Genomic DNA, 12,948 nt, shown 5'->3' with positions numbered 1-12,948 from the left:
TCCCATTTCATTACCCAGACAAGACGCTGGCCAGGAACCGTTCACGTACGCCTGGAAGTTTTATTTGCTCATTTGTTTCCAGCAGATTATTTTTAACCGAATTGCCCGTGCTTGTGGTGCTGCAGCGGAGAACTTAACAGCGCTGGGATGAGGCAAAACCTCCAGCATGGCAGCAGACAATAAATCTTTCCAGCCCAGAGCTTCCCAAGGACAGCACATGCCGTGTGCTGAGCATAAGGGAAACGGACACCCGCTGTAAAAATAGTCCCCTGGCTTGTCCAAAATGACCCCAAAAAGTGCATCCTGGGTCTCAGGAGGTTATGATGCGGCATTAAAATAAATGCTGAGACGCTTTTATTTACGCCTTTCAAATTTTTAAGGTTTCTTCATTTTCTAATAGGAGGAAACAAAATCAGAAGGGAAGCTGTGTGTTAAAATGGAAACCTCACATTAATCCTGCTGGGACAAATACCCCGTAACTTGAGGCTTGCAGCAAAATCCAGTAACAGCATCAACTAGCTGTTAGCAAGCTAGTTAAGCGAGTTAGTTATGTACTTGCTAACTAGTACATAACTAGCAACAGGGGGATTTTCCTCCAGCTCCTCAGCGTTTGGTGGACGGGCAGTGAGAGGACCGAGTGCCCTCCCCTGGCAAAGACAAAGTCCATGTGCTCGATGTTCTTCATCGTTCATGATATGAGCCATTTTCCCCAAATCTTTCTGGGTGGATGACTTCAAACATCCAAGCAATCCCATAAATTGGTTGTGGTCTAGCTGGCTACTGGAGATAACCAACGCAACTGTTCTTCCCAAGGTCTTGAATGATCTTTCAGTAATGAGAAAAAAAACACATTTCCTCTTGGCAGTGAAGTAACTCAGGGGGAAGTGATAAATCAAACCACAATAAGCCCGTACATCTTTCTGCCCCTTCTTTTTCTTTTTTTTATGTGGAATTCTTTCGGCAGCAAAATGTGTCGAACATCGCAACTGCCTCAGCATGGGTCTCAACAGTTTCAGTGGCAGTATGCAGGCTGCCTTTCTTCACTGCACCCAGTGTGTTCTCATCAGCTTACACCTTCCTCCTCCTGCAAAACCTGAAAATACTTTTGCAGGGTCTCACAAATGCCCCCTACATCTCCCTGTTAGCATCTGCAGCTTCCTGAGATCCACAGGGTGGGCTGCTTCCAGCATTCCTCCTGGCCGGCAAGTATTGGGATGCGAAGCTGGGATTTTTTGGGGTGTGACTTTCATAGCTCAACACACGGGCTTGGTGTTTCTTATCTGCCCTGTCAGGGGGTTTTCCAGTGCTAAGCTGATAGACCTCACTGGCTTTGGACACGACCTCCTGGTCGATTTCGAAGAGAAACCAGCTCTTCTACTCTTTAGTAGCCTTTTCTAAAGACATCCTTCTATCTTTCCCAACAGGCTGCGGATGCACAAGTCGTCGTGAAGGCAGCCTTTGCAGAGAACATCTCCGTTAGGAGCCAGGGCTGATTTTCCGCCACCTTCTCTAAAACCTAATAATTTCTGCACTAAAACCTGCTGAGAAGGTGAAAGTGGCTTAAAAGTCCACAAAATAATAGATAAATGCTGGCTCTGTAACACTAAACCACTCATAGGGCAGCCTTCTTTTCTTATCTTCGCCATTTTTTAACTGAAACTCAGTCTTTTAGGGAACCCAAATCAGAAAGAATTATTTACTGCCACTGCTGCCTGTGGAAGGCATTGTCTGGGCTTACCCTTCGCTTCCCAAAGAGTAGTGTTTTCCTGATAGCACACCGGTGTTTTAGGTAGGAAAAAACCTCCCAGAGTGAAAAAATAAATGAAGCCATAAAGTCCTTTCCTCTGTTAGCAGCTGAGGACACATCATCAGACTAGAGTCAGTGCTTGTCACCCGAGCAGAGCCCACCACCCCCCAGTTTGAGGCTAAAAGGTGACAAAGGAGCATTTTGGGGTGCAGACACCACCTTTTTGCTGAGGTTGGGAGGCAGATGTACCTTAATGCACCCTCCACAAAGTCAGGCTTCTTGTCCCAGCTTCTACCCACGGGATTCATCTCTGCTCCCTCCTTCCCATGCCGATGTCCATCACCATAGGCAATACTGCTTGTCCTGTGAGGAGACATCTACAAAACCTTGATAAACTGTGAAAAAAAGAGCTGGAGAGAGGTCGAGGAGGAAGGAGGCAAAGGGAGCAGGGAGGTGCCTGGAGAAGGGGAGAAATCATTGACAATGGACTCCGTGGCCGTAACATACCTACAGGGACACGTGTGCCTAGATACAGATATGGGGGAATATACAGATAAGGGAATATAAAATGCCCTCCTGCAGCAGCTTGGAGCATTTTGGGGGGAAAACCTCAAAACCGGAGAGTCTTGTAACACATTTCCTTTGCAAATGCATCCAGATCTGGATCATTTGCTTATTCCTCTTATTGAAGCGGCTGGCTGATTTGATTACATCCCGGGAAGCGCATGTGCAAACGGGTTTTCCAGCCTTTTAAGGGCAGTGCCTTCCACCGCCACGTCTCTAGCAACTGATGCCAACCTCCCTCTAATGCAATGTGCCCTAAAACCAAACGGTGTTATAGATGCTGATGCCCACAGCTTTCATCCAAGCTCATAGCCATAAATCACTTCATTTTCAAATGCAAACTGCTGCAATTGGGAATGACTTGCCCTCAAGAAATGCGTTAGCAACAATTTAATCTCCTAAATGAAGCGGGCTGAAGCGCCGCCGCTCCTCTGTCGCGCATGTACCAGATAGAAGGATCTGATGATGAAAGACTGGGGGGAAAAAAACAGAGCTTCAAATTGAAAAGCCCCGGGGAGATGAATGCAAGAGAGAGGAACATTTATAGTCTGAGTCTCGGCTGAAATGATTTCCCCTCCCAGGCAGGCAGATTTCCTTCTCACTATCATGGGAAGCGCCCAGAGGAGAGCTGCCACCTTGGAGTGGCGACAAATCCGATTATAAGAACCAGAGCAGACAGTTAAGACTACACAAGTAAGCAAATTTATTTCAAGACAGAACAAATATTGTGGCAAACAACAATATGCAAATTCAGTTGAGAACGGGGGTAAACATCAGACTTTGTTTTCAAATCGATATAAAATATAGTCAGGTTTTATTTTGTCCAAAAAGCAGCTCGCATTGGGGGGACCGGGGGGGTGGGAGAGGATGGGTCTGTTTATGCCATCGAAGGTGTGTGTCACCTGCAAAACCTCAGGCTCCACCACCAGAGATGAGCGATGCCAGGAGGAGATGGAGGTGTCTTTGGGAGCTCTGGCTCCCCTTGACTCCAATATCCTGCCTCCAATTTTCTTCCTCCAATATTGTGCTGCCAATTTTCTGCCTCCATTCTCACAAAAAGCATATTCTTGCCACAAAGCAAGGGGCAGGTTCATCCCCTCTGAGACCCTCAGTGCCCACCTGCCTCCTGTGTACAGATGGGGCGGTCATGGGGACGCTGGCTGCTTTTTAGGCTCAGACATCTTTGAAGGCACCTGAACCTCCTCTTCCTCACTGGCTCCTCATGGATTGACCTCCTGTGGCTGAGCCTGAAAAGCCAGCGAGGGAGCAGCTCACCTCAGATGCTGGAGGAGCTGCCATGGCATGAACAGGATGAAATCGCCTCCCAGTGTTAAGGTGCTGGCGTGCTGCTTTCTAGAAAAGCCATTCCAAATAAAATCAGACATAGAAAACATTAGATTGTCAATGATGCTTTGAAACAAATTCAAGTTTATCATTAATTTTGTGTGTGTTTATTTTTTTTTGTGAGCGTGTGTGTCGACTGGATACAAACAGACAAGAAAGACGTCATGAACTTCAAGCTCTGGATCGGCATGTCATCAGTTAGCATCCACAGAAGCACCATCGGATACGGAAGAGTTATAGCACCAGAGAGTTTGGAGGATCTAACTGATGACATGCGTCACTTGGAAAACCTGGAGACAGGTTGGGAATGGACGGTGCAGGGGGGGGGAACATGGTACAGTCCATTAGAAACAATACAAGGCAATTCATGAGTTTTCATACAGTACAATACAGTCACGGATCAATTAACCCTTTCAGTACAGTACATGACAAGTAACACTTTGCACCCTGTTAACACTAGGAAAGGAGGCTGTGGGCTGGAGGAAGGTGGCTGGGAGTTTAACCCTTCTGCCTTGTAATTTCAGGGTTTGCTGATTGCTTTGTCTGCTTTTTAGCTGCATGTCTGTCCTACCCCACCTCAGACAGCCCGTCCCCAGCCTGGCTCCCTGGTGGGACATGCTGGTGGACTAGGATGCTGCCAGTCCATCCGCCTGAAGGTCTTCACCCAAATCCTCCTGGTTTGGACAGGGAAGTGGAGACCCACTACTCCTCTGCCCCACACCAGCCACCAAACCAATGAGAAAACATCACTTCCCCCCCCCCCCCACCTCGCACCTTCCCCCCCGGCCAATTCTGGTGCAGAAACATGCAGAAAGTGTTCAGAGGTTGCGTTCAGACGGCCCCAAGCCAAACCCACTTCTTCCCTCAGGTGTAGTGAGAACAGGGTCCACTGGAAAAGTGCTAAATTACAGTACATTGGCATTTCCATATGTCAACTATTGAACAGCAAAACAGATTGTTTGAAAACAGAATCAGTATCGTACAGTAAGTTCACAATTCTTCACCGTTTCTACACTTGTAACACATGCATTTTATTTCCATTAGTTCAATGCCAGTAGGACCAACATCCTCCAGAACAATGATCAAACATTAAACAAAACTTCATAAGAAAAATATTAAGCATCACATAAAGTTTCAGAAAAAACCTGTTCATCAGCATCACAAGGTACTCAGATTTACATTTAGGAGTTTTCATGCCATGATTTTGGTTAATATCCTGGGGAGAATTTGGAGGAGGGAAGGGGAAATGAACCCCAAAACCAAACCAACACCCCCCCCCCAAAAAAAAGGAATAGTTGGGGAAATAATATATCTATCTCTATGCGTACACACACACATGTTCATGCAGATCGGTGCATGGGTGTGTGCATGTTTTGAGACTGCTTCCTGCAATGCACAATTTGCTTTGATAAACTTGACTCATTTCAAGGGCATTTGCATGGGTCCGAAAGCCTGTCGAGGAAAGGAAATCTAACCTATCAAAGCAACTTAAAAAGTCTCTCTTGGAGAAAAAGGAAAGGTTGGTAAAATATCACCTGCGTGCTGTTACCATGCGCTTCCCACGAGCTATCTGAAACCGCAAGCAACTAAAAACCCTTACAAGAGCTCTTTTTCCACCTAAGAGGTCCCTCCAAAGTGAGAGGTGCTGTGCTAGGCTTTGCATTCCGGCCTCACGTGCGCCGTGCAGGAGAAAACGCTTACTTTTACCTTCCTGAAGGATGAGATGCCAACTCCAAAGGGCAAAAAACTACACTGGAGGGGAAAAGTTAAAAAAGAGACCTGTTCCACATCCCCCCACAAATGCTTCATTTCCAAGGACTCAAGGAGACCAGTGAGCTGACTAGGGGGTGAATTTTCCAAAGGGTTCACCTATATCCTCATGACAGCGAGCAGGATGTAGGCTCTGAGTCACTGAGGTGCTTTAAGAAGAGGCTGTCCCCTCAGCCGCTATCGTTTTGGGGGGTTCAGATATAACAGCAACAATGCCAGGTGCTATTTCTTTAAAGCTAGAGTTGCAGGGTTAATTTGGAGGGGGGGTGGAGAGGGGAAATAAATCAATCTGGATTCTATTCGCATTTCCATATTTCCATTTTTAAATACAACAACAGAGGATATAAGAGCATAATACTCTGGGCTGCTCAAGGTTTGTGTGTTTTAACCACCTTCAATCCCCACTGAACACCCAACACCACGAAGGTCTATTGAAGAAGGAAGCTTGAGTTGAATCCAATGAAAAACAGACACTAAAACTGGTGTTGGTCAGGAAAACCACATCTGCTGCAACAAGCAAACCCAATACAATTACTATATTTTGTTGTTGTTGCTGAAGGTTATTTCCATCATGTCCACTTGCTAGCAGTGAAGGAGAAGACCTAATTCACTTCTCTCCATTCAAACTGACCATGCTGTAACAGCAGGGTTTATCCATCAAGGGTCACCAATACTCCACCAAGGAGTATTGCCAGAGAAGGGCTTGGATCGACTATTGGCTCCTCAGTGAGGACGAGCAGGAGTCCCAAGTGCAGATACCCCAGCAAGAAGGGAACATAGCACTCGCACAACCACCATGATTTATTTGCTGCTATGGAAACCCCACGAGGGCTTTTAAAGAAGAAAAAAACCACCAGTTGGTTGAGAGTGGGTGGTTTGGGACATCAAAACCTGGATTATTCTGCATTCCGGGGATCATCACCCCATTTCAAATTCTAGAGATTTCTGACTATGTTTACTACAAACTACCCTACTGGTTTCTTGCTAGCAAGAGAGCTCTGGCCCCTGACCATACGTACTGAAATACTGGAGGAATTTAACAAGAACAGTGATGCGCATCTGAATTGCCTCCTAAAACGAGACCTGATCAACTCCAAACACCGCTTTTCAAGTTCAACAGCAACCTCCATGGTTATGATGCTCTATCTTCTGTATCACCTCTAAGAATTTTTACTTAAAAATACCTTTTGTAGTTCAAGCCCACAATCGATCTCAACAGAACTTTCAGTACAGGCACAATGATGGCTTTTATTGCAATGGCTGGAGCGCAGTCTTTATCGATACCAGTGTCTCGGACTGGTTTTAACTTCACTGTACTGTGGACTCACCCTGCTAATGCAGACCTGGGTCTTGTACTGAAAACAAAAGCATCTGCCCTACACTTCTCACTCCAGGTCTGCTTTGCATCCTGTGGTCCACTCAATTCCAAGTGTAAATCAGATGATCTTGCACCATCCCGATCCCTTCTGAGACTTCTGTTATCTTTGGTGTTTTTAAAAGCCATGCGCTTGGGTCTCTGGACGACCTCAAAGCTTACAATAACCATGTCTGCCTGGACATCAGTGATTTAGATGTTCGTCCTGTTGTGTAAAATGAGCTTGGATGGGCTTAAGTCCACAATTTATGAAATTGCTAACAGGTATGTAATGGCAGTCAGGCACCAGACAGTGGTCACTTACACCTCAAAATTACCTTCTGATGGCCCCATAGGAATTAACACTGTGCCTAAGAGGCTTAAATAGACTGGGCAAAACAAACTGCTCAAAACTCAGTGCTAATAGTACTTACAAAAGTGCAGTGCTCAATAGAGTCAGAAACAAAGTGACTACTAGTACTTAAAGTGCTAGTTTCAAAGTCGGTTTGGTTCAGTGTCCGAAACATGGGTAGAACATGGGGGATAGCGAGGGGTGAAATCAAAACGAGACAGCACTGCAACTGCACATGCCACACCAAAAGTGCTTCAAATCACACCATTGCGGAGAGAGGCATAACGCTACGGCTCAGCTTGTGAACACGGACGAGCAAACGACTGACACCTTTCAGTTTACTATAAAGAACACTTCCATTAACGCCATCACTACAGACCCATTCAGAAAGCAAGTAGTCACAGCTTATGGAAAAAAACCCAAAACACCAAAAACCACCCCAAAAACCAAGAGTCTCTCGGAACATTTACGAATCTTTGCAACTATGATACTCAAAGTCTAGCAAAAGCAACCCTGGCTAGTGTCTGCAACAAGCTTCGCTGACGCTTATCATGCACGTTACAGAGGAGTCGTGCCACAGACTGCCTCCTTTTACACGCTATCTTACAGTTAGCCTATTTACCTGTTTATTTGTGGTTTGCTTGTTTTTTAGCTTTCTGACTATGCATTAAAGCTGGCTTTTTTATCTTCACCATCCTACCAGTCGAAGGACAATTAATGCAAGAACAAGACAACGAAAGTGGTCTAGTAAACACTGATGTTACTAAATGTCCCATATTCATTTTCATGAAAGAAAACACTCTGCAGAAGGACTGTGGATCAGCACACTCCTGAAAAGAGGCTGAAAAAGGAGGATTCGGATGTCAGGCACTTCCCTTTTCTCTCTTTAAACACATGCTTTCCACCGACTGCCCATTGCCTATTCCAGCTGCTGACATCTGCTTTTTTGTTCACTCGCATCGAGCTCCAAGCCCAACCCTACGTTTAGACTCATGCTGGAAAAATTACTCCCAAAACAAAAGTGGGAAATGAAAAAGGGGAAACCAGGCCTTCAAGTCTCACTCTGTTTCAGTAGGTACCCCAAAACCAGGCCACTGAGTAGCATAAGTGGCTCCCCAGGCCCCGCATGCATCGCCATCAACTCTCCCAAGGCAACATCTGGTGCATCTGAGCTGAGTAGAAATCTTTTTTATGGAGAAAGCTCTTTCTAAAACAGAAGTACTGACTGCTGGAGTTGGCTGGGTATATTGGGCATGTGTCAGGTACAGCTGTAGACATTTTCCTAATTGGAGAGCAGGAGGTGGTTTTTCAGAAGCAGGTAACACTAATACTATAGGGGCAAAAAAAAAGAAGTTGCAGACCCAGGTCACTTATTTCTACTACTGCTACAAAGGCCAAAAGGAAGGGCACGCATCCACAGGCTATGGATGCAGATCCACCTTTGCAGACACACAAATGGAAAGAAAGGAGCCTGGAAAAGATGTGGGAGCTGGAGAAATACCGCATATTGGCAGTGCCTCACAGTGAGGAGGGCTTGTGACTTCTGCAGGCATATGGTGGGGAAACACAACCATCACAGTCTATAATCCAGGTAAGAAAACTGCAGACTTGTTGCCAAAGCCAGCATGGTCTGGGGAGAGCACATGAGCCTGCCATGCAGCAAGGAACAAGACCATCAATGAAGGAAAGCAAACATTACGGGGGAGAAACATTCCAGCTGGCACACCACGGCTTTATTGTAAATGATGGTGGAGTCTTGTGGGATGAACAGCAACCGTTGAGCGTTATGCTGGGCAAAGCGGCATCTTGAAGGTCTGGATTCAAGCCCGATCTTGCAAGACTAGCATGTATCTCCATTTGCTATATGTAGGCACTGGAATAACATTTGGTTGACCTCAACATTGAAATCAAACCCAAACGTTGGATGTATGAAAAATTTACCAGCCTGAAAACCAAATACCAAAATTGCTTGTTTTCCAGGTCTTTTTATAACGTGTTCTTTCCCACCTTCTGATTGCAAGGGTTATTGGCAGATGATTTGGAAGTGGATAATAAATCTCATGCTAAGACAGTGAGTCAAATTACACAGTAATTTCCTGCACTGCTCTCACAAGGAAGTTTTCACATCACACTGCATTTTTGCTGCTTTAGTTGGTCCTAAGGACACACCATTGACTACATCTCCATGTCTGAGACCCTCTGCAATTTTGCCTCCTCCTGGACTGGCAACCCTGTTGAATTTTTAAGAAGAAAACCTACTACTACAGGTTTTCCGGGAGAAAAGGCTGCGTTCTGCTAGCCCCTGACCTCACCTGGATTTTAAAGGCATTTGTAGAATCCCACTTCAGCTGGCACGCTAGGTTTCCATCTAAATATTCCCGGCAACTTTTCCTGACTCCACAAAACAACTCAATGGAAAGTTTACTAGAAGCAGTGCTTTATTGTCGCAGGCAGAGATTTTGCTGCAGGTATCTGTGTGCCACAATTAAATGCTGATTTTCAATGGTGAAAAAATTGATTCCCAAGCATAGCCTATTGCTGGGTAAAATGGGATCCCAGATCGCCCAGTATCGGAGGCGTAGTGCAAATGAAAGATGCAGGGTCATTTTTAATTCTATGCTAATTATCGAAACAAAGAACAGATCCTGCAGCAGAAGACTGATGCTGGGAAGGAACAATCATCCATCTTTTGTGGTTCTGGCAGTGCTGCTCAAGGAGAAGCTTATTTACAAAATGGCAATCGCCAGAAAAATACTGTGTTGTCCTTGCCTGAAAATGATGTATATTCAGATACGCACTGCTACTGCTCTGGGGGTGCTCTGCCTCGGAAATTACATTTTGGGATGAAACGTTATAAACTTGAACTATGGGAAACCACCTCCTCTTGAACAAATGCAAGCTGTAGAGCTAATGCAACCCACCGTGCCACAGAAATAGTGCTTGGAGATTCCTGCTTTGAAATGTATGCTTTTGGTTTAGAGAAGGAAAATCATATGACCTTTAAATTATTTATAGATGAAAAGCTGCTTTCGATAGAAGCATCGACGATGTGTCAACCAAAATGAAATTCCAAATGCAGGCTTTCTGTGTTTTGTATGCTTACTTAAACATAGATGAGAAGCACCTTTTTCCCTCGCTGCACAAAAGTGACATAAAACCAGCCTTTTTTGTCTGCAGGAAAGAAAAAAAAACCCAAAACAATGTGTAAAACCATGAACCTGAACAGTAGTTGTGAGAGGGATGAAAAAAAACCCCAGAGAGCAGGCATGCAATCTGTTTCTGTTCCCTCAGGGACCACTGTAGTCCCTGAGGAGGCTCTCAAACAAGATTGCACTGCCGGAGTGTCTCATGGAGATGGGAACCTGCACCACTGGGTCACGGCCAAGACACCAAGTGCTTCTGCAAGTTGCAGCAGTTTTTCCTTGACCACGAAGATTTGGTCTTCATCAAAGAGCAAACACATCCAAGGTGTACAAGACAAATCTATTCACGGGCACTTTGCGACCACAACTGCTGCTTCTGCCTGGAGATGTCGCCACCACTGCCAACTCGCTATGGCAGAAAGGGCTCTGCTTGGTGTCCTCCATCTCTCTTTGCTGGGTATCCATATGCACTGCTAGACATCAATGCCTCCCATTCAAAGACAGGCTGAGAAAATTGGGGGTGTTCAGCCTGGAGAAGAGAAGCTGCGTGGAGACCTCAGAGCAGCCTTCCAGTATCTGAAGGGGGCCTACAAGGGTGCTGGGGAGGGACTCTTCATCAGGGACTGTAGCGATAGAACAAGGGGTGATGGGTTCAAACTGAAACAGGGGAAGTTCAGGTTAGATATAAGGAAGAAGTTCTTTACTGTGAGGGTGGTGAGGTGCTGGCACAGGTTGCCCAGAGAAGCTGTGGCTGCCCCATCCCTGGCAGTGTTCAAGGCCAGCTTGGATGGGGCTTGGAGCAACCTGCTCTAGTGGAAGGTGTCCCTGCCTGTGGCAGGGGTTGGTACTGGATGAGCTTTAAGGTCCCTTCCAACCTAAACCTGTCTGTGATTCTATGATTCTATGATGCCTGTGTCCAACATTCTGAGGGACATTGCTGGGGGGAGCAGAATAACTCCAATACATCGCCCCGCTGCAATGATAGTGCCTGAAGATGGGAACATTGGACCACAGGGACTGCATGTTGAAAGCAAAACATTTTATTACCATCGGTTAAGCTTCATAATGCACACTTATGAGTAAGATAGAGGTTATATGGAGATCACTTTGCTTGCTACCAACTACAGCTTCTGGGATTAAATGCAGCAGCTGTTGAGCAGTGCATAACAGGACCAGCAGAAAGGAAAAGAGAATAATGTACAGTTATAATGGTGGGGGGGGGAGTAGCTTGGCAGAAAACAGTTGAAATTCAATCAGAAATTTTTTTTCCTGCTGTACCGAAAGCTATAGCATCCTAGACAACAGCTGGTGACTAAGTACTGCCCTTGAAATGCACCTCTCCAACTCAACACCCACCTCAGCATCTACCACCTCATATGGGCCTATACCAGAAATTCTGTATTGGCATAGAATCACAGACTGGTTTGAGTTGGAAAGGACCTTAAAGCTCATCCAGTTCCAACCCCCTGCCACGGGCAGGGACACCTTCCACTAGAGCAGGTTGCTCCAAGCCCCTGTGTCCAACCTGGCCTTGAACACTGCCAGGGATGGGGCAGCCACAGCTTCTCTGGGCACCCTGTGCCAGCGCCTCAGCACCCTCACAGGGAAGAGCTTCTGCCTCAGAGCTCATCTCAATCTCCCCTCTGTCAGTTTAAAGCCATTCCCCCTTGTCCTGTCCCTACAGGCCCTTGTCCAAAGCCCCTCTCCAGATTTCTTGTCAGCCCCTAATTTAGGCACTGGAGCTGCTCTAAGGTCTCCCTGGAGCCTTCTCTTCTCCAGGCTGCCCCAGCCCAGCTCTCTCAGCCTGGCTCCAGAGCAGAGCTGCTCCAGCCCTCACAGCATCTCCATGGCCTCCTCTGGACTCACTCGAGCAGGTCCACGTCTCTCTTGTGTTGGGATGTGTGTTCTGCTGTGAAGGCAGAAAGATGGATTAGAACTTGTATTTAACCTGAATTTAGTGTCATTGGCTAGCTCAGCAACAACATCTGGTGTTGATACAGCTGTGTGACTTTTGGTTTGCTTTCCTTAAGTTTCCATGCAATATTTTTGACAGTAAGTGCCATCCTGAGAGGGTTTCTAAAGAACGTAAGTTTCTTCCAGCACAAATTGCACTTTCAAAGTAAGATCAGAAATACAGTTATCTTTCGTAGAGGTCAGAGGTCAAGAAAAAGCTATTTTGGGCTGTCTAGTAAAGAATCACTAACATAATTTAACAGCACCAGCTTTTTTAGCACAAATCAGTTTACCTTCCAGCCAGTCTTCTACAAGCGGCTTCAAATTGCATCAGACCCTGTCCAGAGGAACGCTCTGTTCCGATCTCTCCTTTCAGCATTACAACTCTTATTTCACGTTATTTCTGCATTCATACAAAATTCAAAGGGGAGGTAGAAAATGTCTTCACTAGTGGAAGAAGACTCCAGCTATTGCTAGCACAAAACTACCAATTTTTCTTCTAAAAAACAAAGTGCTTGGCTGGAAAGGTGGGAAGCTCTTGGAAGACTGAAAGCCTGGAGGATGAGGCTAGTGTTTAGGCTGAGGCAAGTGAAACATACCCATGTTTCAGCCTCTTGCATGTTCTCTTTTGCACAGTGTCTTCAGTCTCGCCGAGAGGAAGAGGTCAGCATAGGGTTTTTGAACAACCAGAGAGAGCACCACTAGGGCTTATTGCAACAGC

Source organism: Strigops habroptila, chromosome 3, assembly GCF_004027225.2.
Source record: "Strigops habroptila isolate Jane chromosome 3, bStrHab1.2.pri, whole genome shotgun sequence".
Classification (NCBI taxonomy): domain Eukaryota; kingdom Metazoa; phylum Chordata; class Aves; order Psittaciformes; family Psittacidae; genus Strigops; species Strigops habroptila.
The sequence above is the reverse complement of the archived record's forward strand: the minus strand, read 5'-3'. Positions refer to the sequence as shown.